General features: G+C 43.0%; 1 long non-coding RNA gene across 6 annotated transcripts; it reads right to left on the bottom strand.

The window, feature by feature from the left end:
• Positions 1–119: 119 nt before the first annotated feature.
• LOC141569615 (uncharacterized) lies at positions 120–26,374 on the bottom strand. Of its 6 annotated transcripts, none has more exons than XR_016018455.1 (4): positions 24,029–26,367; positions 2,204–2,281; positions 989–1,163; positions 120–538 (listed from the first exon to the last, which is right to left on the bottom strand). It is a non-coding gene; the product is annotated as an uncharacterized LOC141569615 (long non-coding RNA). The 6 variants fall into 6 exon arrangements; XR_016018454.1 differs by lacking the exon at positions 120–538 and having other exon boundaries at positions 568–1,163; positions 1,713–2,281; positions 24,029–24,117; positions 25,979–26,374; XR_016018456.1 differs by lacking the exon at positions 120–538 and adding an exon at positions 21,483–21,618 and having other exon boundaries at positions 568–1,163; positions 24,029–26,374.

Genomic DNA, 26,374 nt, shown 5'->3' on the forward strand with positions numbered 1-26,374 from the left:
TACCTATGCTGCCTTAGGCCACCCGCCCCTCTTGGCTCCTGAGCATCCCCAGGGCCGCTTTTGAAGTAACAGTGCGCCTAGGCAGCCTCTGTAAGTCACCATATCTGGGAGCAGTGGGGTGCAAACTAAAGGTTTATTTTGCTTGTAAAAGAGGCATCCCAGGAGGACCAGACCAAAAGGAACCCAGGTCTGAGAGCTGAAAGGTTGGGTATGGAAAGACCACAGGGAGGCCAAACGAGTTCCGGGCTCGTGCTGCCTGCACTGCTCAGCCATTAGACCTACTAGGAGCTGGGTCATAGACTAAGCGTTTATGATCAGAGCTCCGGTGGTCTGAGAAGGCAGCCGGTTAACACCTCCAAAAACTGCCGTGGTTCTAACATTCTCAGATCAGCCTGGCATATTTAAGGGGAAACCTCTGCGTTCTTCTAGAGGCCACCTGATGGTTCCAGGGGTCTGCATGGAACCTTCCTTCTTGCGATGTTGTTCTCCAATGTGGTCACCAACCAGGGGCAGTGATGAGAGTAACCTGGAAGGAATGCTGGGCCATCAAAGATTGTGATCAGTAAGTACAGGGACACAAGTTTCAGGGTAGTTATGTAAAGCAGGGAACCGGGCATCCTAAGCTCAGGAATTGGGGCAGGACATTTCAAGCCCAAACCACAGGGATGGGGGATCGGTCAATTGTTAAGCTCTAGAGCAGGGAGAGGCGAGGCCTATTTCATGGTGGTTCCAACCGGGCCCGGGTTTAAATTTCCCCATCTTATGTTCATTTTAGTTATATAAAATCAGTAAGGTTAGATTAGAAACAAATAACTATATTATAAAGACAATTTTTAAATCCAGGGATACGGGTGACAAGGTCTCTCGCTACTTCCTGCTGAGAGGGCGTAGTCCTTGCCTCTGGCTAACAGAGAGTTCTCTGCTGTTCAGTTCTAGCGGGGAGGGGACTACAGAGGAAAGGTCCTCTGGTTATTACGTGGCTACTGGCCTGGCTTGTCATCCTCAGGAGGGATGATGGCCATGCCTGGCAGATGGCCATCTGGAGATGAAAACTGCTGTGTTTCAGACGACACAAACTTGTCTGTTTGAAGAGGAGCTGAAGGTCTTCAGCCGGCTCACAGGACAGGAGTGACAGTCTTCCTTCTGGGGGCGTCCTGTGGAGACTGAAATGAAACAGGCTTGATTCAAGGGAAGTGGACCCAGCCACTGACTCCCTGAAGCTCAACAACAGCTGTGGGGCTTGGGACAACTGCAAAGGGTCCCTTTCATTTCTGAGCTAACTGATCTGTTAGAGACTCCTCCCCTTCTAGGCTTTCAGTAGTACTTGGCCTCCTGGCTTTCTGGGGCTACAATATGCAGACGGGTTAGCCTGGGGGAGGTACTGGTCCCCCATATTTCCTAAGCGTCTGCTGAACCTCTCCCAAGTTAACAGAGGACGTAAAAGAATTGAGGTCACAATCTAAAGCAACGGGCAGGCCTAGAGGTCTGCTCAGAAAACTTCCAGAGCCCTTTTTAAGTCTGATTCGTTCATTTTATATTTTCCTTCAGGTATAGACCATTGGTAAGGAACAGGCTGAGTAAAATGAGCCCAAGTCTAGGGGCTGTTTTTATCTTTATAACCAAGCAGATTTTAGAGGAAGAAATGGGTCTAGAGTGAGCAGTCAAGACAGAGTAAATGGCTCCCTTATCAACCAGGGAATTAACAGGCTTACCTGCCACGTCAAGGGTCACCCGCATTTCCTCCTCTGTGATGAGCATGAGCTGTTTCTTCTTGGGAGCCACTGGGCACTTTAGGCCCCTCAGTCAATTACAGCCATTTGTAAGGAAGGAGTTGGTCCCTGCTTCCTTCAGAACAGCGGACAATCCCTCCTCCAGTGCCCTTCAGTTTTCACAGTGGGAATGGCTGCTTTGCAGGATTCTAGCACGCCTTACCTCAGTGGCCTGGGCTTCCACGTCCAAAGCAGGCTCCTTTTCCTTTCTGGGGCTGCCGGGGTGGCCCTGAGGTGGCCCTGGCCTTGGCCTGTCTATTAACTGCAGCCAAAAATGTGGTCAGCCTCTGGCCTCATCTACAGTCTCACTATTCCTTTCTTTCCTCCTTTTCCCTGTCGTGGTTGTTAAAGACAAATAAACAAATCCCCTGTCCTTCTTTTAGGATCTGAGCCTCTATCAGGAATGTAACAGTGGACCAGAACCATTGTATTACCTCGCCAGGTTAGGAAAACAAGCTTCCTTATATTGGTCTATATCTGACACCGAGGAGAACACGTGAACTCCAGCAGTCCTGAAATACACAAGTTTGCATAACTATTAGCAAAAGTCAGTTCTTAGATTTAATTTTCCTGAGTAATTGAAGATCTAATTAAGAATATAAACATAGAAAATTATTTTGATGATACAGAAAATCTTCGCTTTTCAGACAGAAAACTTTCCTATAATATCAGTAGCAGACCACTAGTCTAACAAACTTTGTTTTATTTAGCAGAGAGAGAAAACTTAACTAATTTTGTACTGCCTTACTTTTGATACTTAAATTTCTTTAAGTCACATTTACTTTAACCATATATAAAATGTCTTCAAGATTTTTCTTCACAAACCTTCTATAACTTTCCCAGTCCCTCTTGGTTTGCGTCCTCTCACTTATTCAGAAATAATCATACTTAGGACAAACTCCTTTCTTTTCCTTCAAAAATATATTTTTATACCTTATGCATTTTTTGGAAACATACATCATTTCCTTACGTATTCATGAAAATCCATAACCTTCAGAGCCTTAATTTTTACTGACAACTAAAAGCAAGTATTCAACATTTCCATTAGCAAATCCATAAACACATTTTGCAACCTTTAGAAGTATAGGTTTTTGTTAGCAATACCAATTTTTAAGAATTATATTTTAAAGGAAATTAAAAAACACATTTACTGACATCGTAAGTTAGCTTTCATATATCCTGTGACAAGAAACCAAAAAATAGGTGAACTCAGACTCATCCGATAATTAATATTTCAGCATTTTGTTATTTTGAAATACCTAGATATTCAGTACTTTTTATCATTTAACACAAGTTAGTAGAACTGAAATCTTTTTATTTATAGGTGTTTTTTTTTTGTTTGTTCTGTTTTTTTTTCAGTTGAGGAATATTGGAGAACAGTGTTTTTTTTCAAGACCCATCGCTACAAGTCAAGTCATTTTCAATGTAGTTGTGGAGGGCGCAGCTCAGCTCCAGGTCAAGTCACTGCTTTCAATCCAGTTGTGGAGGACGCAGCTCACTGGCCCACGGGGGAATCACACCAGCGACTGACCTTGTTGCTATGAGCACTGCGCTGTAACCACTGAACAAGCCGGTCGCCCAGAACTGAAATCTTAAGTTACCAACAGATGCTGAGAAACCTCCTCCAAGCATCCACACTATATTATTACTGAAAAGTTTTATCTGTTAACATATTATAAGTTCTTAACTCCAGAAGTTTTCAAAGGTAAGTATTACCCAAACTATTTTTTGACAAATTTTGTGACTGAGATAACATGAATTTATTTTTGTAAACCTAGGCAAAAGATACCACATTTAATGTTAATAACATTAAAAAAAAACATATTTAACTAAAAGTTAAACTAGCCTTAGTATCAAATATTTTCTTAAATCACCTGATCATGAAAAGTACTTGAGTTAGTTTTTATTATTTAAATTTATAAGTGCTTAATCCTTTTTTAAGCCAATCAATTATAAACTGGCAATACATCCGGAGGCAATAACATTATATATGAAATATACAAACACACGTATCACAGATCTTAGACACATAAACAGAATTATTAACAGTTGCACAGGGTCCTAAGATCTTACAGTTACCCCCAAAATGTCAAAGAGGATGGAACAAGGAGTGGGAGGTCTGGCTTGGGAATTTGCCGCTTGGTTTTAAAAGTGTCTTTTGTTTCCTTCAGTTACCTCAGCCTCAGCATTCCTGTTCATTAGTGGATTAGGAGATGGGTGGAGTCCCCTTTTTGCTGAACTATCAGTTTAGTTCCATTCTTTTCAGAGTCTATCATAAAGGCTTGTACATAAGAAACTTCACCCTGTGTCTCAGATCTCTAACAGAACAATTCCAGTTGCAAAATAGTGTAATTTAATGAAGTATCGAGCAACCAGCATTCTCCAGAATCTAATGTATACATTGGCCAAACAGCACTGTAATAGAACATTAATGTCTTTTTGGTCAACGGCTTATAGCTGTACTTTTGCAAATGTCCTAATATTTTACCCAATGGGCTCCCAGCTGGGATTGAAACCTTAGATCCCATGTTTGAGCTTGAACACATACAGCTACACTTGATATACACTCACACACACACACACACACACACACACACACACACACACACACACACACACAGAGACAGATCCAAGTATTTCCTGAATCAGACAGACAAAAACCAGAAAAACTAACTTTGGATCCGAATACCAAAACCAAAACCTGGCCAGGCACCAAATTGGGATGCGACATCGTCTTAATCCATATACATGGTCCGTTGACCATCAGACAATCAGCTAGTGAGCGAATACCGAAAACCAAGTGTGGCTCTAAGGCCACCCAATGCCCAAAGACTGAAACCGAGCGTGGTGGCTTTCACAGTGCCGACCACAGGCGTGCTTCCAAGACCAGAGGAAGCCTGCAACCAGAGCCCCTTACTGGTGGGGTATTACGCCTTTCTGGATGTTGCAACCTCACCTATTGACGCCAATGGGTCAGTGTGACCCCCAGATGGCCCTCAAAGAGGAGCCGCAGATGTTGAGTGTAAAGTCCTCTGGCTGCGCATGCCAGAGCCACCCCGATTTCCAAACCAGAAATTAGAGGCAGGAAACAGAGCCAACGCTTATTCTATCCCAAATGTGCAGAAAAGGCGTCCATGACGGGCAGGCCCTGGCACAAACCCCACCTCCACGAGCAAAATATCTCAGCAGAGGTCGGTCCTGCACCAAGGAATCTGCCCAGTCCCAGGCAGCCCCCGAGACTTACCGGAGGAGCCCCGAGGCTGTCCCATCTGGGTCGCCAGAAACTGAAACCGGAGGCAAACGAGTCCAGGGCTCGTGCTGCCTGCATCGCTCAGCCAATAGACCGACACAGGAGTTGGGTCATAGAATAAGCATTTATTATCAGAGCACCGGTGGCCTGAGAAGGCAGCGGGTTAACACCTCCAAAAACTGCCATAACATTCTCAGACCAGCCTGGGATATTTATGGGGAAATCTGGGCGTTCCTCCAGAAGCTGTGATGGTTCCGGGGGTCTGCATGCAGGCTTCCCTTTGGCGACGTGGCTCTCCAATGTGTTCACCAACCCAGGAGCAGAGACTGGAAAGAATGCTGGGCCTTAAAGATTGTAATCGGCAGGCACAGGGCACTGTGAGTAGTAAGCAAGCGTAAGTTTCAGGGTAATTATCTAAAGCATGTAGCGGGGACAGGGGACCTCCTAAGCTCAGGAACGGGACATTCCAAGCCCAAACCGCCGGGAGGGGGTTGGTCATCTGTTAAGCTCTAGGACAGGGAGAGGTGAGGCCTCTTTTGTGGGTGTCCCAATCGGGCCATGTTTCAGAGAGACTAGAGAGAGGCCTGCAGGGTCCAGACTGCAGTCCCCTGGGAGAGCTGGGGAAGCAGGAGCCTAAAGGCACATATGAAAGACCTGGGACCACAGTGCAGAGTCAGCCAAGGACACCCCAAGAGATCCCAAATCCATAGGCCACGCACTCAGTCGGCAACTGTGGGCTGGCAGCAGCTCAGCACCCCACACCCTACACCGTGCTTCTATTTCTGTCCCTGTCTGACCTTCTACTTCGGTCTCTGTCAGCATCTCTTTGACTAGGTTCAAGATAGTCATGAAACATCTGCTCTGTCACACCCCCCTGCAGTGACACTATGAAGCCCCTAAGGAATCTTATCTCATCCCTAGCTCCGGATGCCTTATTCACCATTTCTATCTGCCCACCTTTCCTGTACGCGGGGTCTCTGAGTCTCTCTTCTGTGTGGGGTTCCCCTATGTATGTATTAAATCTGCTTATTTTCTCTTGCTTATCTGTCTCATGTCTATGTGATTATCAGAGCAGCCGAAAGGAACTTGATGGTAGAGGAAAGTTTCTTCCTCCTTCACATAAGCAAGTAATCAGATAGTTAACAAAAGGTGAGATTTGGGAGTAGATCTATATCACTGCATCATAAAATAAGATTCAACAATTACTTTATAAACTAACTTATTAGTGATACAGGTTAGCTAGCATCCCTAGGTAGACAGGGAGGTCCCTGGTGGAATAAACAAAAGACAGCCATAATCCTAAAACTCCAGGTTTTGAAATCACTCCTTTGCTCCAGGACATAATATAACAAGGCCTTTAGATTAATCATAAAATTCTTTTTGGCCTGACAAACGGAACAGATCTGATACATAAGAGTGGATTACTTTCCTAATTCCTTTAGGATGGGCAAGCAGAACAAACATGGTAGACGAATTTCATTAGAAAGCATTAGAAGGCGCCAGTTCCCTTCTTCAAACAGCTCCCCTTCCCCAAACAGGCAAGGGAAGATATAAAAGTAAGGGCTTTTGCCTCAGTCACGGGGCCACCCCCATTCGGTACCCCCTCCTGCTCGGGAGCTCTGACTGTTTGCTTTCAATAAACTATCCTCTTTTTAAAACTCTCTACCTCTCCTGGGTCCGTGTTTCCATTCTTGGGTCTCACGAGACACGATCCCGGCCTACACCCAGAAACTGCCGGCAGATCCAACATCATCTACATGAATTGGGGAATCACAGGAAAATATTCCTCCATCATTAGGACTGAGTGATTAGATAAATGAAATATAGAACAATTTACCAATTTAACTTCTGGATGTGAAACTTTCATAAAGTTTCAAAGGTGGGTAAGAAGAGGACTCAAACTTGCCTTTGGGACCATTGACTTAAAGCTGGTTGTTAGGAAACAAGACTCAGAAAGAACCTTTGACCCACCCCACCCCCATTTCTTGCCTAAGAGATTCAGATGGAAAGACCTGGTTTAGGAAGGGAAACTTGGCGTAAACTCCTTAGCATAAGGCGGGAAGACACCCAGTGGATACTGCTGACCACCCTTCCCCCGTATCTCATTATTTTCTGAGTTGCAACAATTTACCTTCCATGAGTGTGCCACTCTTCCTAAATTACCTGCAAAGCACCCAATCTTGACGAGTATGTGAATTCCTCATGCACATATATTAAAATTTGATGTATGTCATTAATCTCATTTTGTTCATTTGATGATTAGCTCAGCTAGAAGAAGTTGTTACCATAGGCAGAGCGAACAGTGCCTCAGGGAGAGAGGGGAGGAAAGGAATGAAGACGTGAGGCAAAACAAGGAAAAGAGAGGAGATGAGATTATTCCTAAGAAATGGTGCAGCTACAGCTAATTGGAGTGGGTTAAAACACTATTAGCATTCCTGGCAGGGGAGGCAGGCTGTGGTGGGATCCCAGGGTCTGGCCTGTGCACTGGGGCTGAAGGGGCCTTGGGGACTCCACTCCAGGTGCAGTATTTGCAGGGGGAGCTGAACACCAGGCTCCTGGGGCAGCTTTGCTGGAACAGTCTCCCCCCTGCACGGCTGTGGTAGCTGGACCTGTCCGGTGGGTTGGGGTACAGTCCCTCAGCTTTTCCCTGGCATAAGGGGTCTCATCCAAGGCTGGGGCCACTCTCAGGTCTAGAGTGCCGGCCTGGTGTGGGAACTTCAGTCTTGTGGAGGCCTAAAGGCATATATGGAAGAACTGGGAAAACAGTGCAGAGGCAGCAAAGGACACCCCGAGAGATCCCAAACCCACAGGTCACGCACACAGCGACCTTGGGCTGGTAGCAGCTCAGCACCCCACACCCAACATTCTTTCTCTATTTCTGCCCCTGTCGGACCTCCTTTAGTGTCTCAACATCTGTCTGTCTGGCTAGGTTCAAGATATTTATGAAACATTTCCTCTTGTCACCCCTCTGCAGTGACCCTCTGCAGTGACACTTTCAAGCCCCCAAGGGACCTTACTTCACCCCTAGCTTGGCATGTGTTAGCTACACACGTTCCCTTTCTATCTCCCTACCTCTCCTGTATGTGGGGTCTCTCACTCTCTCCTGTGTGCGGGGTTCCCATGTGTATGCTTATTTTCTCTTGGCTAATCTGTCTCATGTCTGTTTCATGATTAGAGCAGCCAGGAGAAACCTTGAGGGTAGAAGACAGTTTGTTCCTTCCCTCCACCTAAGCAAGTCACCAAAGCAGGGTAGTTACTAAAAGGTGAAGTTTGGTATTGTATCTACATCACTGCATCATGAAATAAGATCCAACAATTTAACTAAATTAACTTATTCTCCAGATGGAATGATTAGATCAATGAAATATGGAATAATCTAGCAATTTAACTTCTGGCTGTGAAACTTGTATTAAAGTTACAAAGGTGGGAATGAAGAGGATGAAAAGTTTTGTCTTTGTGCACATTGACTTTAAGCTCCTTGTTAGGGAACAAAAGACTCTGAAACAGCCTTTGACCCCCCCCCCCCCCTTCCTGTCTAAGAGATTCAGATGGAAAGACCTGGTTTAGGGAGGGACCCTTGGCATAAACTGTTTAGCATAAGGCGGGAAGACGCCCAGGGAGCCTGCTGACCACCCTTCCCCCACTCCCATTATTTTCTGGGTTGCCTAACAACAATTTACCTTCTATGAGCATGTGCCACTCTTCCTAAATTATCTGCAAAGCACCCAATCTGACCTCGCTGCCTTTGGAATTTTTAGACGTATGTGAATTCCCCATGCGCATGTGTTAAAATTCTATTTTATCTTAATCTGATTGTATTAATTTTATGATTAGCTCAGGTAGAAAAACTTATTACCATAGGCAGAGAGCACAGGGCCACAGGGAGAGGGGGGAGGAAAGGAAGGAAGATGTGAGAGGAAACAAAGAAAACAGAAATGCAATGCAATCATTCGTAAGAGAAAGTGCAGCTACAGCTAATTGTGATGGATTATAACACTATCAGAATTCCAGGCAGGGAAGAATTCCTAAGAAATGCTACAGCTACAGCTAATTGTAATTGGCTATGACAGTATTAGCATTACAGGCGGGAAAATTCTCCACCCCTTTCACAGTTCCTATAAGGGAATCCCTCCTCCGGGTGGGAAGGAGGCATCAACAAAGACAGGCCCTGGGAACGCCCTAGAAACGCCCATAGATCACCTGTGACTCCACCCTTGAATATTTCCCGCCCTCATTCAGATATAATCCTAACTTTTCTTTGTTCCGGTGCAGTCACTCTCCTCGTGGTCTTGTGCACTCCTGCATATTGGGAATATATTTTGTGTCTTTTATTAAATCCTTGGCCTGCTCGCCTCTGCTCAGGATGCATTGTTCCTACGTCCTGGAATGCCTGCCTGTGGTGATAGATACAAGGACCTGATCTCCTCTAACACACAAGATGAGAGCAAAGGAATTTTTTTTAAGCCCCACAGTATTGGGGAGCCTGGGAGGAGAATTACTGGCTGGATTCCAGCGCCTGGAAACTCTGCAGCTGGGAGCTCATGGACATCTCATCTGCAGGCAGAGGTAAGCGGTGTTTTTGTTCACCCTGTCATGTTTCCTGGTCTATTTCTGTGGGGTTGGGGAGAATTTAGAAGTGCTGCGTGTCCGTTTTCTCTTTTCTACATGTAGATTGGCAAGAAAAAATGTTTGTGAAGCTGGCTTCTTGGGAGTAGCGACTCAGGTTTTCTTTATTGATCCTTTCCTCTCAGAAGTGGTCATTTTTTTCTGTGTCTGTGTCTTGTGCCGTTTGTAATCGAAAGAAAATACCAAGGGGAGAGGGGGGTGGTAGATGAGGGTAAAGGGGATCAAATATATGGTGATGGAAGGAGAACTGACTCTGGGTGGTGAACACACAATGTGATTTATAAATGATGTAATACAGAATTGTACACCTGAAACCTATGTAACTGTACTGAAAATTGTCACTCCTATAAACTCTAATAAAAAAAAAAAAGAAAGAAAATACCAAGGGACAGAAAGCCTTTGGCTTCCTTGGTTAAGCTAGTAAAAGGGCTTTTTGGTTTTAGGAGCTATTAAAATCCTATCATCAGTGGTCATACCACAGTTGCTTTGAATTGGAAAAACTTCAAATTTTGAAACTGCGTTGGAGAATTTTCATGGCAAACAGCTGTTTTATTGGAACCTCGAGGAAGACCACATGTTTAATACAAACGAATTCAAGGAGATTTAACTTTTGAATTAGTTCTTCAGCTTGTTGGGTCTTAAAAATGCTAATGTCAACATTAGGTTTAAAAAAAGCAGAAGGGAAAATCAAGAGATGTGCAAATTTTTAAAAACTGTATTTCGATCTAATATTACGATAATTGGTATTTTGGAACAAGTTTCAAGGAATGTAATAACTGATCAGGAACTTGACCAAAATTGAGGCGGCTTTTTCAGTCTGATACAAATTAGAGTCTCAGCATCTCCCCCAGGTCCTCTGCCGAGCAGATCAGAAATGTAAACATAGCCCACAACTGTCTGAGGCCAGAGAGCCGAGCCGAGGAAAATAAATTGCAAAAGGGGCATTTTTAACAATACAAGCCTCCCTCTTCCAGCCTGACTCCCCTTTTCCTGCCTCCTTAAAGACTGTGAAGCACAAATAAAACCCTGAGCACAATCCCCTCAGCAGTAGACAGGAAGACTCCATGCATGAGCCTCACCAAATGTACCTGCCACGTGTGTTCAGCTTTTCCTGAATTACCTGTAAATCTCCCATTTTTACATCTGAAATCTAAGAGTCCACTCCCACCCTTGTCGAAATGTCATATTTACCTGATTTCTCCTCGCTGTATTTGGAAATTTCATGGTGATGTGAATTCTAGGTGCGCATGTATCATAATTCCTGGTCTCTGTCTGTGGGGTTGGGTAGAAGTTAGAAGGGGTGCGAGGCTTTTGTCTCTTTTCTGAATTTAGATCGTCAGAAAAAAATATTTCTGCAGCTAACTTCTTGCACCTAGAGACTCTATATTCTTTCCTCCCAGAGGTGTTTGTTTTTTCTTGTATCTGTGTCTTGCATGTCGTTTGTCCTAAGAAGTCACTACCACGGGGACGGAACACAGGCACAGGCTCCCGTAAGCCTGTCGTTGGAGCCGGCCCCACAGGCTGGGGAGTTAAGCGGTTCTGTCCAGACCGGCGTCCCCACCATCGGCCAGGTGCACTTACTCCGTTGTGCCTAGTAGCCAGTGGGATACGGTGGGGTTCCATATGCGCCTCTGCCTGGCGGTGCCAGCTCCCAGGGGACTGTGTCCTGAGGGGCATCTGTCCCCCCTGCCTTTCTCACCCGTTAGAGCTGGACAGATCCCAGTCTAGTAGCACCTCCCTGAAACCACGATTTAGTGGGTTGGGGCTGGAGGTGCCTCCCATTTTGTGGGAGACCAGAGACACCCTGTCCACACCTCCATCCTGACCTCCTGGGTGACGAAGTTCTGTGCTTTCTCTGACTGTCTTTGGGGGTGACCCTTTGGCTTTGGGAGGGCTGCTTCCTCTGTATTCTCTGTGGAGGGGCCTCTGGCTTCCTTGCCGGAGCTGTAAGGAGGCTGGTTGGTTGTCTCACTATTTAGTCCTCACTGTCCTTTTACAGACAATGGATCCCGGAATGGGAAAATCTTCTGCATTTAAATTGTGTTACATAGTTCTTGTGACAACCAGCTGTTTTCTTGGTGAACCATCTTGTGCGTTCTCTAAAGTTATTACTAATTCTGTTAATTTGTGATCCCTGTGTGAAACCAGTTTGTGTGTGGTAAGATGTTTTGTATCTGTGGATGGTGTTACTAGTGTAATATTTGATTGGTTTGAAGAAATCAAATGCTTACATAAATTAAGAAATAAAATAGAAACTAACCCAAATGCTTTTCAGAATCAGATGATGTGGTGAAATATTTGATATTAAAGCTGGTTTTAGTTTGGGTTTATCACATAGTCATATCTGTGAAAGTCATTAACATAAAAAATATATATTTTAACTGGGTTTCTAAAAATAAGTTTGTTATCTGTGTTACAAAATGTGCCCAGAAAATAGCTTCGGTAATAACTGCTTTTGACATCTCTAATTTTTAACTAGTATGTAAGATAGATACAATGGAAATAAAAGGTATTTATGTAAACTTTTCAGCGATAATTATATTGTACATAAGCTTTGAAAAGGTTTTCTACGTGTATTTGGTAATTTGAAACGTAACAGTTTTGCTATCTAAATTAATGATGGATATGCATTTAACGTCTGGACTATTTCCAAATAGGATAAAATAATGAAACACTGATTACTGAAAATAGATTTATCAACTTTTTGGTATTTATTGTAGAGGAACTAAATATATTTATGTATTAGTAAATATGTCTTCTGGTATATTAAAATTTTTGTGTGTGCTATGGGGATACATGTTTCTAGAAATTATTAATATGTTCATAATTATATCAATCTAAAGAATCCTGGAGTAGCTGCACAATTATTTACTTAGTTTTCACTGCTGATTAAGACGGACATTGGATTGTTTAGGCCTCTGCTGTTGTGAACAGCGCTGCCGTGGATTCATGTATCAGTGTTTGTTTGAACATCTGTTTTCAATTTTGGGGGGTCTACTTCTAGAAGTGGACTTGTACCACATGGGAATTTTTTTATGGGTTAGAAATTCCCAACTATAGTGCACTCAGGCCACCATTTTACATGTTCAGAAGGAACATTTAAGGGTTCTAATTTCTCCACATTGTTGCTGCCATTTGTTTTATTTTTCTCAATTATAGCCATTCTGTTTCACGTGAAGGGGTTTCACATTGTGGTTTTAATTTGTATTTCCATCATGGCTAATGATCTGTAACATTTTAGTGCCTGTTGACCGTTTGTGTGTCTACTATGGAGAAGGTTCTATTCGGGTCATTTAAAAATTAAACTCCTATTTCCCCAAGTTGCTCACACACTGAAGTGCTGCAAACTTAGAAGAGCATGAACCGGCACAGGAGCCCCTGTGACATTGGGAGGGTGACTCCTCAGCATCTTCACCATTCCCTTTTCTACCAATCAGATGTTGAAAAGACTCATTTAGTCATTCAGACATTAAGTAATTTGGGTAAACCTATAGACACAATTCTGCTAAGTGTCTGCAATAAAAGCTTATGTTTGTAGACCTCTCCCCATTTCCCAAAGCCCTTTCTGTATGTACTACTCTATTTAATTTTTGATTACGGATTCAATCTCCTTATTTGTTACAGGTCTATTCAGATTTTCTATTTGTTTGTGATTTAGTGTTGGTAGGTGTTGTGTTCCTTGACATTTATCCAAGACCGTTAGTACATTTTTAAGAAATTCCACATACATCAAGATTATTTCCCACTGCATAAATATTCGGTGTACACGTGATTGTAAATGGTTGCGTATATGCCATCTCACGTATATGTCGTATTTATAGATTTCCTCCCGTTACATCTAGGTTGACTTCAACTGTTTCTCTGCAATGAATATTCTAACACTGTCCACACATTTAATATCAGTTCCTCAGAGTATACTCCTAGCTGTAGAGTTTCTGCAGAACTGGGTCTGTAAGCATTTTTTCCTGCTCTGACCACGTTTTTCTTAGATGATGCCTGGAAGGAGATTAGACTCAAAGTTTAAGTTACCAGTTGAGCAATAAGAATAATGTATGCAGACAATTTTCTCAGTATTTTTCTATTCCAATTCCACTATCCAGTAAACTATCTGCTCAATAGATGGAAAAATATGAGTATAAATATTAGTCTTGTCTAATAGCAATAAGCCTCAAGTACAACTTTATTTAAAGAAGCTTTACCATTATTTTTAATATGTTCACTCATGTGAGTTCTAAGTGTCATCATCAGAACTATTAATGGCACCTGTTCCAGAGGCCTAATGCTGGAGTTCCCTCTCTCAGAACTCCTGCAGTCTCACATGAAGAAGTGACGATTAGAAAAGGAGCCACTCTGGGTTAAGTAACTAAAAATATTTTTTTCCTCCATGACTGACAAGAGACCAGGCTGGTGATCAGAGGAGGGGTTGGACTTTGGGCCCAACCAGGCCCCCCCCACCCCCCGTAGTATCCTTTCATTGGAAACAATCAGGTCAACCCAGGAGCTTGTTCTCTCTCATATGTAACATATATGAGCTCCCACGAGTTCCAATGAGACTACTGGCTATTCTGGTTGTCAGAAGGCCTGGATTCTAGTCCTTCTCTCCCTGAGTATGGGATTTAACTCACAGATACTAAGGTCTCAAGAGCCATGTGGCACAACCCTGCTGCTGTTCTGTGGTCATCAGTGTTTGGTGGTGGCTTGTGTGTGTGCCAATCCTTGGTTGAGTTCATTCAGCCACTGCTTGTGCAGACTCAGCACCAGCCCCTCTGGGCCCACTGGCACCCAAGATGCTTTTCTGGAAGCAAAATCTGACCCAGACCTAAGGCAGCCTCCTGCTGAAAGTTGCTGTGTTGCGGTTACAGGACTAGGACTGAGCCCCAAGTGTGAGAGGTCAGCATGTCTCAGAGTTGGCCTTACTTGGCACAAGTCATAGGTGTGGCTTTTGGAAATACTGGCATTTTGGAAACACCTCCCCTTACACTGTTAACATTCCTGGGCTGATCCACCGCCTTGTGAGCCCCTGGTTTCCCAGTTGCTTTGGTTACAGTAAAAGCAGCAGTCATTCTGGGCTTCAGGTCAGGCCTTTTCCTAATCCACCGAACCTTACTTCCACCATGAGCTGTGCTTTCTGGGTAATACAAAAACATGAGACACTTAGATAAATGTAACGAAACGAGGATGGTCTGTACAGTGAGAAGTATAAAATGTCTCCCTTATAACTCATAAGTTATGTAGTAAGACAAACAAAAAAAAAACACACACAAAAAAAACCACAATAAAAATATGTTACCAGATGCTTCACTTAAAAGAATACATAGGACTGACTGTCCATTAAACCCATGTGAAGAGGCTCAGCATTCATTAGTCACTACGGAAATGCAAATGAAAAGCCAAGGAGCTAGTACTTCACAGTTAGTAACAGAACTAAGATAAAAATTGTAATAATTGATGAGTACTGGAGCGAATAGAAACCTCATCCGTGGCTGATGGGATTATGAAATAGTGCAGCATCTATGGAAAACAGTTTGGCATGTCTTTAAAATGCTAAACGTACAGTTATATGATTCATCAAGTCCATTTATCGAATTGAAACCCTACGTACATGTAAAGAACAGATGTCACGTATAATAATTCACAACACGTGACTGGATAAACAAATCGGGGTATAGCCACATAATGGAATTCTACTCAGCAATAAAATGTGACAAACTAATGATCACTCAACTGCATGGTTAAATGTGAAAAGCATTCTAAGTAGAAGTCAGACACACAAGAGTACACACTCTGTGACTCCCGGATATGCCATTCTAAAACAGATAATGTCTAATGACAACAGACAAGTCCCTGGTTGTCTGCGGCTGGGGGTGGGAGAGCAACGGACTGCAAACAGGACCACCATGGAACCACGGGGGACGATCTGTCTGTTGATGGTGGTGGTTCCATGAGTATTCATTTGCTAAACACTTTAAATGGACCCAGTTTGCTCTCTGTAAATTGTACCTCAGTAAAGCCGATTTTAAGAAATACTCAGAAAAAGAGGGATTTTGGGGAAACAAATCTTCAGCTCCAAGTGAATGCTCACAACAAGTTGTACTCATCATTGCTTATTCTAAAAACTACAGACACCTGACTGTGAGGTACCCCGTCTGCTGAGCCCTTTACTGCATTAGGTTATTTCTATCTATAACCCTACGAGGAACATAATATTCTCCCCCCTCTAGTTAAGGGAACTAGAGTTTGGACTTTTTAAGTAATATGCCCAAATTCACATAGCTAGTAATGGCGAAGCTTCAATTAAAAAATAACTGGCTAGTGTGTGTCTGGTCTCAATACTATAATGCCTGGCACATGGCATAGCATCTTATAAAATCAGCTATTCTAACTGAAAAAGTAAATATGCCCTACCATCGTTATTCTCTTGGGAGAATAATAATTCTCTCTGAAAAATAACTCAGAACTGATCTAATAACTTAAAATGCAACGGCTACTAAGTTGAAATTAGAATTTGAAGGGAAGAAAGTAATGTTTCAAACATCTTGTGGCACGTGAGTGACACGCACCATCTCGTTTAAATTTCACGGTAAAGCTGTTCATATGTATTAACGTCCACTTCATAAGCTCAAAGTGACCTGTGCCAGGTTGCACAATAAGAAATAGAGGGGCCAGGGTTCACACCCAGATCACTTTGGCTCCGTAATCCAGAGGCTGCACTATTTTATGAAACTCCTTGCTGCCTCCACATCTGGCTAAGGATCTTGGCAATTTACTAAGAGGAATGGGAAAGCCCTGACGAATTAAAAAACCCCAGCATCACAGTGTCCAAAGCTATAGGCACATGGGGGGTCAATGTATCTTAACATTCATCCCTTCATTAAGCACACACTGATGAAACCCATGGCACAGGCTTTCCTATTACATGGCAGGAAATGAAAGAAATTGATTTAGTTAACTTTGTCCTTAGCCCAGTTCCAAACTAACTATGTTGCTAGTGTCTCAGCAGCTGTATAGGAATCAAGCAAAAACAAAGTAATGGTGTATAAAACAGCTATTGGTTGCAGTTGGCAAGTTATTCCAAGAATGAGATGAATTTAAGAGATGGATGGCAAGGGAATAGAGATTCCACAGATTTTGGGCTTCAAACAGTTTGAAAGACCAACCGCTTTTGGTTACGTCCATCAGCAATTACAGTTTAGATATTTTCAGTGACAAAGTTCACTCAATCACACAGTCCTATGGAAAAAGATTAGATTTAGTGTGTATCACCTTATAAATAAATGAATTCTATCCTGACTGTCTGTTAAGCATTGAATTGTGTCCTCCCAAAACTCACGCTCGGAAGTTATATCCCCCAGGCCCAGAATGCGGCCTTTTTTGGAGAAAGGGTCTTTACAGAGGTCATCAAGGTAAAGTGAGGTCATTAGATCACCAATCCAATACCTCTGTTGTCCTTATTTTTTAAAAAAGGAGAAATGTGGACACAGACACACACAGAGTAAAGATGATGTGAAGACACAGAGAGAAGACAGGTCTACGAGTGAAGGAGACAGGCCTATAACACAATCCTTCGCTCACAGCCCTAAGAAGGAAGCAATGCTACCAACACCCTGATTATGGGCATATAGCCTCCAGAACTGTGACACAATACATTTTTTTTTAAGTCCACACTATGTGGTACTTGTTACAGCAGGCCTAGGAAACTAAGGCACTGCTTTATTTAACATTGCAGCTACACCACTGGCACTGTCAATCCTCTTTAGTTGGTTATTTCTAGTTTTTCCAGAGTACTTGTTACCTTTAAAAAAAATCAATATTTATATCATTTATTATGTGTTTCCCGCCTCAATGAATTTATCACACGGAATATTAGTTACTGATGTATGTTCTGTGCCTAGTAATCGTGGCAGGCTCATACCAGGCATTCGAGAAATATTTCTCAAGTGCTGAATGAATCAATGACGACGTCAACCTTCATCCAGTGAATCACAAATGGGCAGGTGTCATACATTTATCACCAACCAATAAGTAAAGACATAGTCATCTTTTAGCAAAGAGGAAGGGGAGAGGATAGTCCTTGGATAATGAAGACACCGTGCTTGGCACATGGAGATACATCCTAACAGACAAATCACAATATACACAAAGGGTGGTATATGTGGAAGTGGGTAATCAAGAGTCTAAAATATCATGCAAGACCAAAGGAATTAAAATAACCGAGACCACTTTGAAGAAGAATAAGAAGTATTTTGACCTACTACTTGTCACGGCTCACCGTAATGCTCTAAGAATGAGACAGTGATGTATTGGCCTAGGGTAATTCACCAGGACTTGGCAAACAATAGATCATAGTCCACATCTGTCCTGCTGTCTACTATATTTCTCCCCCAATGTGTTATTATGAAAAATTTCACCCAGACAGAAAAGACGAAAGAATTTTACAGTTATCACTGATAATCCCAGATTTAACATCTTTGTTGGATTTCCACCGATTATTTGCATTATTTCCCTTGATTTGCAAAAACTATAGTCAGTAAAACTATTGCTACTCATTATGCATCAAGCAAATGGTACTAGAGTTGATTAATCAGTAGCTATGTTATTATTCTTCATGACCACATTCACAGTTTTAAGAAATGTGACATATTTCACTTCAGAATGTCCTTAATGGAGTGTTAAAAAATAATTTTATAAGATCTCAACTTTTGATTACCTGTCTTATATGTATGTAACAAATATTCTACAATTTGTATTTAAATTGTCCCCAGAAAGAGCACTTGTGTGATCATAAGATTTGGAAGCTCAACTTTGCATGAAGGAAAATTCATGCAAAATAAATAACAGCGTTTCTTGGCAATATAAAACTGAGCTTCAAATGAAAAACAGAATTTTGGAAAAGTTGTATCTGCCACTGAGAACGTCACAGCTTCCAAGTACTTAAGACTGACGATAGTGATGAATATGATTATTGATGTAAAATGAAATGTGTTCACATTCGTGAGATCTGCATAGGTCATCGAACCCATAGTTTTTTGAAATAACCAGTGCATGATGTTACAAAATCATGCTCGAAACTACGATTTAAAGTGCACGTTAGACCAATGGATTGTAATATAATACAGCAAAAAAAGTTTGCCTGTGTAAAAAAAATACAGACCCTCGCCCAAGAGTGGAATGGGGAGGGCATGTAGGGGGAGCTCTCACTGCTACACGGATGGCAAAGCCCTACAGGAAGAGCCCCTTGGTTATCACAGCTCTCCAAACTCCTAGAAAAGAATCTCTGCTTTTCTGCTGGGGACTGGCAGCACGGCTGTCCACGGCTGCATGTCCTGGGTGGGAATTCTCCCTTTTCTCCCAAATAAACCTTTTTTTTGGTTGTTGAAGGAATAGCTAGTTGACTTTTTGTTTAAGGTCAACATCTGTATGATCTCAGACTGTACGTTGCTACTAAATTATCCCTTGTTCAGTTTTTACTGTCTAAGAGCAATATCCACAGTTACTGGATAAGTATATTAAACTACCTGTCCTTTTTCTACGACATACTTGGGCGTGTCCATATTTCCTTAATGCATTTCCACAAGTACAAGATGTAGATTGAATGCAGAAGATACTATGAGACTCCAGCTAGTTTCTATTAAGCCTGGCATTTAAAAGACTGTCTTCCAGGGCAGTGGAAATGTTGTAAATCTTGATGAGATGACTGTTGAAAAACTATCAAATTACTCAAAATCTTTGAGGTTAAAAAATTGCTCTCTTTTTAGGAGAGTTAGTGAAGTATAATATCTATATTCCATAAAATTCATCATTTTAAAGTGTATCATTGTGTCACTTTCAGCATAATCGTTCCCATTTAATTATGGATGATACATTGACAGACCCCCAATGGATGCCTGAAACCTCAGATAGTACTGAACCATACCTATATATTCACTTAAAGGAAGAACTTTATGGCTTTTCTTTGGTGTATCAGAATTGCCAGCATCACTATTCTTGTACTTTGGATCCATAATTAAGTAAAACGAGGGTCACTGGAACAAAAGCACTGCAGTACCGCTGCAGTCCACCTGATAACCCAGGTCACTAATATGCAGGGATAATATATAGCGTGTGTACGCTGGAGAAAGGCATGATTTACATCCTGGGTGAAAAAGTACGTAATGTCACTGGATGTCATCATGCTTCTCAGAACACTGCATTTTAAAACTTACAATTTATTTAGTGGAATTTTCCATGTAATAATTTTGGACCAAAGTTGACCACGGAAAGTGAGAAAACATGGATCAAGGGGACCCCGGTATTCACACAGTTGTGCAAATCTTACCATTGTGAAATTCCAGAACATTATCATCACTCCAAAATGAAACCCTGTCGCCATTCACAGTGACTCCATTCCTTCCCCTATCCCCTAGCTACCATTACTCTACTTTGTATTTTTAGGAGTGTACTTAATCTGGACATCTATATAAATCCATATAAAGTGAAGCATTCAATCGGCAGTCTTTTCTATCTGGCTGTCATTTAGCGTTCTGCCAAGGTTGCTTTGCGTTGGTCTGAGCTGGTCTGTCACGATGCTATTGCCTATGGATGCCTGGGGTCCTCGTCACTTGTCGTGAGCCACTGTAGACATTTCCCTGACCTGAACCAATGTGGCTGGACCTGCCCTTGTTATTACTATGATTGTAAGAATGACCTCAGCAACAACTATCAGGGAACTTTGAGGGGAAAAAAAACCAAGGTTTATAATTTACAGCCCATGGAAGGTCTATGACTGTCCCGGGCCACACGGTAAGGTCCTGGGTATAGAGGGAGTGCATGTGCAGACCTGCATTTCTTACTTTTTAGGGGTAGATGTTGGGAGTAGCTTGGGTTTCAGAGATTCACTGTTTATTGGGTCACTCTAGCAGGTAGAAATTTAGGTCAACTTGGGTTTTTTTAAAGGGGAAATTTATGGGTGAGGCAGCCTGGCTCTCTCTGTGGCTGTGTACCTGCCCAAGTATATTTTAGAGGCATACTCCTGAGGCCCAAGTATATTTTATATGCCTCAGCAATCAAAAGCTTAATGCCAAACAGTTACATTACAGTAAAACAAAACAAAACTAATTTTCAGGCACTTTTACCACAGAAGTTCATCTCTGTAGTTAGGGTATTTATCAGTTTATTTTTTTGTGGCTGAAAATAGACTTGAACACACCCTTCCCCATAGAAGAAACCAATGGGCAAAAAACACACTCAAACAGATGTTAAACATTATTACTCGTGTAAATGAAAATTGAAATCACAATACGATACCCCTTTCACACACAGTAGAATGGCTATGGTTTTGAAATCACTGGAAAGTAATAATTCTAAACAACCATGTCAACACCACACCGAAATAGTGGAAAAGACATCCCAGTTTATTACACAGCACAAGCCCTACGCAGACCCAGTTCTCCAAAAGAGGTGAAGCTAACTGCCCTTGGCGTAAGAGTCACTGTGGGGAGACCGTATTAGCGCCTTGGGTAACGTGGATGATCTGGGCTTTTGGAGACAGCAAGATTTCTAATTCCAGTTTTCCATATTACTATTCCAAAAACCACCTATATTAACCAAAACAGGGTGGTATTGGCATAAAATCAAACACGGAGATCAGTGGAGCAGAATCCAGTCAAATTTGAAGCAGCAGAAACGACACTGGGAATATGGGACAGCTGTATGCAAAACAACAGCACTGAACGCTATTTTACGCCAGAAATAAAAACCAACAATTTTCACTACTATGTCTTTTCAGTGCTGGGCCCTCTAGTGGCCAACACTGGCCAACACACCTCCCGCGAACCGCAGAGTCGGCATAGTCTCCTTACCTTTGGCTCTCGTTCGTGCCTCCCGGGGAGACAGAGAGGTAAAGCAGGTACAGAAGGAAATCCCACGTCGTGTCCCAGCCGGAGAGCGTCCAGGATAGATACAGTGAAAAAACCAGTTCCCTCACAGAAGATACCACTGCAGGACATGAAAGGCATCATGGCGTCTGTCACGGCAGAGGCCTCTCTTCTGATTCTCTAGCGGCCCCAGCTCTGGTGTGACCCTCTGCTCTCATGAGATTCCCACGACCATGTTTATTGTGCAAACTGCTGTTCTCCCGTGACTCCAGTGGCCATGTTTCACGCGTGAACCTCTGCTCTTGCGCAATTTTGGCGGCCATATTTTTCACGCGTAAGTGCTGTCGGGAGATACCGGCGGCTGTGTTTGTGGCGAGATTTCGGCAGCCATATTTTAATGCGGAAGTGCTGTCGGGAAATCTCAGCAGCCATATTTATCGTGAGGTTTCGGCGCCATATTTTCCCACGAAAGTACTGTCGGGAAATCTCGGCGGCCATATTTATCGCGAGAGTTCGGCGCCATATTTTCCCACGAAAGTATTGTCGGGAAATCTCGGCGGCCATATTTATCGCGAGAGTTCGGCGCCATATTTTCCCACGAAAGTATTGTCGGGAAATCTCGGCGGCCATATTTATCGCGAGATTTCGGCGCCATGTTTTTCCCGCGAAAGTGCTGTCGGGAAATCTCAGCGGCCATATTTATCGCGAGATTTCGGCGCCATGTTTTCCCGCGAAAGTTCTGTCGGGAAATCTCGGCGGCCATATTTATCGCGAGATTTCGGCGCCATGTTTTTCCGCGAAAGTGCTGTCGGGAGATCTCGGTGGCCATATTTATCGCGAGAGTTCGGCGCCATATTTTCTAGCGAAAGTGCTCTTGGGAGATCTCGGCCATATTTATCGTGAGATTTCGGCGCCATATTTTACAAGCGAAAGTGCTCTCGGGAGATTTTGGTGGCCATGTTTTTCACACGGAAGTGCTCTTGGGATATTTCAGAGGACAAGTTTCTAGTGTGAAACTCTGCTGTCCCGAGATTCTGACAGCTATGTTTCTGTTGCCTAATTGCTCTCAGGAGACTCTGGCAGCCATGTTTCATTTACCCGTGCCCCTCACATGCAAAAAGAACACAGACGTAAGCTCTGAGAAAGAAGACATCTCCTTAAGTGTCAAGGCCGGCTAACGCCTCAAATTGTTAAAAAGGTAGCCCAGCAGCCATTTTCACACACGGTTTTTACACAAACCACACTTCAGGGAGAGTCTGGCAGGAAACCGCCTGCCTCCCACAGTGCACTGCACATGAACGATGTCTCTCAGGGGCAAAGCAGACAGGACCAGACAACGCCGGAGGTCATGGAGGAACGTAGAGCAGAAGTGTCTAGCCAGAGAGGGAACTCACCTCAGGGTCTCTTCTACTTAGGGCTCCGATGATCCATAATTGAGCTGTAACACTACTGAGCCGCTCCACAGCTATGCTATTCTCACAGCAATGCTGTATCACAATAGAGCTATTTGCACTGAATACAATTTCCATCTTCACCACAACCCCAATTTGGGGATTCCTTTTGACATTGAATCATGGTAAACGATCATAGTTTGACAGACACCTGCTGCCAATGCTAGATTCGGGACACACATCCTGTGTTCCCGAATCTGTACTGGGTACCTAACCATTTTTCCAACGCTGGACAACAGACCCCGGGACATCGATCGGATGTCGCAGAGTAGAACCGGACCCCAATTTGAGCCAGTCTCAAAGCCAGAACACAAGCTAGACATCACGGATGCTGGACACCAACCGCCAGAGCCTCACATGTGATGCCGGACCACGGATACTAGGTTGCAGACGTCAAACCTTGGAGCCAGAGCTGTACATATCCCACACACATGGGCCCAGACTTGAAGCTGGACCCAACCAGTCTCGAACCCCGGATATCAGATGCAGAGCCCGACTAGGGACCGAACCCTGAAATCTGAGCACAGAAAGAATCTAGTGCTATAGAAAGTTTTCCATAACTTTGTAATAACTGCATAGTAATCTATTTGAAACAACCACATCAATACTATGCCAGAAAAGCAGAACACATTCAAGTCTGTCAGAGGGGATAAGACCTATGCAGACCCAACTCTCCCAAAGAGGCGAAGCTAATTAGAGGCACTGTTGGGAGACTGTATCAGTAGCCACTGTGCCTCGGGTGACGTGGGTGACCTGGGATGCGGTAGACATAATCAGATTTTTATTTCCAGTGTTCCAGATCACTAGACCACGAAGTATAGTAGCAAAAACAGTGTGGCATTGGCATAAAACCAAAGACATAGATCATAGAGCATAAAGGAGCCCATGACTGAACTCACATAAACGGCACTATTAACACTGGACAGCCACATCCAAAAAAATCAGCACTGAATACTTACTGATACCACAAAAAAACCCATGATTTTTCACACCAATTCCTTTCTATGCCTCGTTTTCAGATAACAGATAAGCTGTTCCCCACCTCTCAGCAGACTATACACACAGGAAGATTCTCCTTACCTTTTTCTTCTTTTCCACAGTTCCTGAAGAGATACTGAAGTAAAGCAGGTACAAAAGCACGTTCCACCTCGTCTTCGAAGACGTAGTACCTGCAGGGTAGATACAGAGGTTTACCAAGTTCACTCCAAACAGGTTTGGATATTCTCTGAGCTAAGAGTTAAAACTGACGTCTGCTCTGTTAAATACAAAGAGAATTTTTTATTAGTTTCATGCGTTTAGAGAATGGTACAAACTGCAGAATACTGAACCTAAAACATAATGCAGATGCCCCTTTTTCTACCTTTTGACTTAAAGCTGCAGATGATCCACCTTTTACGTTAAAAATGTGACTAAGATATATTATGAAAAACTTTTCACTTATTGAAGGGCACATCGGTTATCCCAGGAAGGTCAAAGCCCCATTGAATTGCCCAGACTGTAAGTGCACGACAGTTACCAAGAAAAATAGTAGAAGCAGCCATTCTATGCATAGATATCGATGTCTAAAGTTCATCATTTTTGAAGACAAAGTAGAATAACCAATGCTTCCTACCCACCGCATTTGGTTCACTGTTTTTACAGGAGCATCACAGAAAGATCACAGACCACTCAATAGCCTACATGAAGCAGGTCACGATTTGCCCTTGTGTAATTTAACTGTATCATTTTCTGTAACACATTTACTATCCTGGAGGGGTGAGGCCCTATGAATGTATGTGGGGCCCGGAACTTCCAATCTCCCATCACTTTTCCCGTTTCACACATCTGTTCAAATTGTTAAGTCCAAATATGTACACTTTCACATTAAGTACATTCTTTAGATGACAGGCAGCACTGTAGTATTTATATGAGCATCACCACGAACGCGTGAATGATGCCTTGTGGTACATTAGGACAGCTAGGACATCTCCAGGTGATAGATTTTCTGCACCATTATAGTTTTCTGTGGTCACGGTGATATGTCCAGTCTCACTGACAGAAAGATCACGATGTGATGCATTTCTAGAGACATAGAATGCAACTGAATGAAGACCTCAAAAATCAATGCATCCATCTTCAGTCATTTGTCATAGGAGGAAACCATTCATTTAGGTAAAGAGTCTTTTCAAAAAAATGGTGATGGGCAATGGAGTATCCCCAGGTGTAGGAATCAAATCGTGCCCTTAACTTACACCATAAAATACTGACTTGAGATAGATCAAAGTCTTACATGTATGAGATTAGATTAAGAAAGCTAAAAGAAAACATCGTGATGAATTTCTGACCTAGGACTTGACCATGGTTTCTGTAATCTGACACCAAAGCAGAAGTAATAAATAATGGACAAATGCTATTTCCTCAATTTTAAAAACTTGTGTATCAACAGATGCTATGCAGCTGCATAATTTGAGTGCAGACATAGTACCTGTAATGCTATTCAAAGTTTTCACGTTTGAAATTAATGGAAAGTAAATTACAATTCTACACAACAATGTCAAAACCGGACCATGACAGCAGAAAGACATGCATTTCATAGCGTCCAAGCCCTATGCATATCCAAGTTCACTCAAGGAGGTGAAGCTGTTCACCCCTGTTGCAATCACCGTTTTATTAAAAGGCAATGTGTGAAGACTACATCAGCAGCCGTTGGGCCTCAGGTGACGTGAGTAACTAGAAATGTGTCAGCAGACACAGTAGGAGTTTTAATGGACTCATCCAGGTCACTCGAGAAAAGACAAAAAATCATAAGCAACACAGTGGAATTGACATAAACCACATACATCAAGGAAGCAAAATGGAGCTTAAAATGAAACCTACACGAATGGCAGTGAAAACAATAAACAGCCGCTCCTAGAACAATGACCCTGAACCCTGTCTCGCTTCACATAACAAACACCAGCCCTGGTTCCACACCCAGCCCGGCCTCCGCTCTGTCCGCCGGGGCTCAACACCCCCTTCAGCGACTCGGCAGCACAGGAAGCCCCTCCTTACCTTCTCTTCCCTTGTCCAGTGTTTCTCTGGGAAATACTGAAAGAAGCAGGTATAGACGGCAGTCGATGCCGTCCCCAGAGTAGCAGTGTCTCCACGGCAAACACCGAGCTGAGCAAAGCTCTCTAAACAAACTACACCTCCGGTGGTGGGTAAACATCCTGGCGTCTCTCGCTCTCCTGGCTCTCGCGTGAATATGGCCCGTGGCTCTCACGCTGGGCTCTTGAGCTCCTATCTCGTGAGATTAAGGTTAGGGATAGGGTGAAAGTTTACGGTTTATGTTTAAGGTTAGGATTAGGGTTAAAGTTTACAGTTCAGGGGTAGGTTTAGATGTTGGGTTTAGGGTTAGGGTGTGCGGGTTTTTTGTTTTTTTGAGTGTTTTTTTTTAAAAATTTACTG

This window comes from Rhinolophus sinicus, chromosome 14 (genome assembly GCF_057876585.1).
Source record: "Rhinolophus sinicus isolate RSI-liver-muscle chromosome 14, RSI-T2T, whole genome shotgun sequence".
Taxonomy (NCBI): domain Eukaryota; kingdom Metazoa; phylum Chordata; class Mammalia; order Chiroptera; family Rhinolophidae; genus Rhinolophus; species Rhinolophus sinicus.